Genomic DNA, 863 nt, shown 5'->3' with positions numbered 1-863 from the left:
ATGAAATACTGCCACTTGCAATAATGTGGATGGACCTTGAGATAATCATGCTAAGCAAAATAAGCCAGACAGAAAAAGTTGAAAATCACAAGATATCACTTATATGTGGGATATAAACCTAAATGAACAGGACAAACAAACATAGACTCATGGGCATGAACAATGGACAAGTGGTTACCAGAAGGGAGGGAGTAGAGGGAAGGGGGAAAATAAGAAAATAGGAAATAATAAAATAAAATATTAAAAAAATTATGTATATATAGTATAAAAAAATAAATAAACTGGAATTAAAAAATAGACGTACAACTCTAGAATGCTCAGGAACCCAAAGAACCCAAAGAGGCCCACTCCAAGACACATCATAATTAAAATGTCAAAGGTTAAATACAAAAAGAGGGTCTTAAAAGCAGCAAGAGATAAGCGGATAGTTACCTCCAAGGGAGCACCCGTAAGACTGGCAGCTGATTTCTCAAAAGAAACTTTGCAGGACAGAAAGGCTTGGCATAAAAATTCAATGTGATGAAGACCCAGGATCTACAATCGAGAATACTTTATCCAGCAAAGCTATCATTTGGAGTTGAAGGACAGGTAAAGAGCTTCTCAGACAAAAATAAGCTAAAGGAATTTACCACCACCAAGCAAGTATTATAGGAAATGTTGGAGGGACTTCTTTAAGAAGAAAAAACATGTATCAAAAACAGGAATAAAAAATGGTAACAACTACATTCCTATCAATAAGTACTTTAAGTGGAAAAGAATTAAAGAGAGAGATTTGGGGGAATGGGAGAATGGGATGAAGGGTTAAAGAAGTACAAATTAATAGCTGATGGATGGTCATGGGGATGGAGAGCAGGGCATAGGGG

Source organism: Pteropus alecto, unplaced genomic scaffold (genome assembly GCF_000325575.1).
Source record: "Pteropus alecto unplaced genomic scaffold, ASM32557v1 scaffold385, whole genome shotgun sequence".
Classification (NCBI taxonomy): Eukaryota; Metazoa; Chordata; class Mammalia; order Chiroptera; family Pteropodidae; genus Pteropus; species Pteropus alecto.
This window is presented reverse-complemented; position numbering follows the sequence as displayed.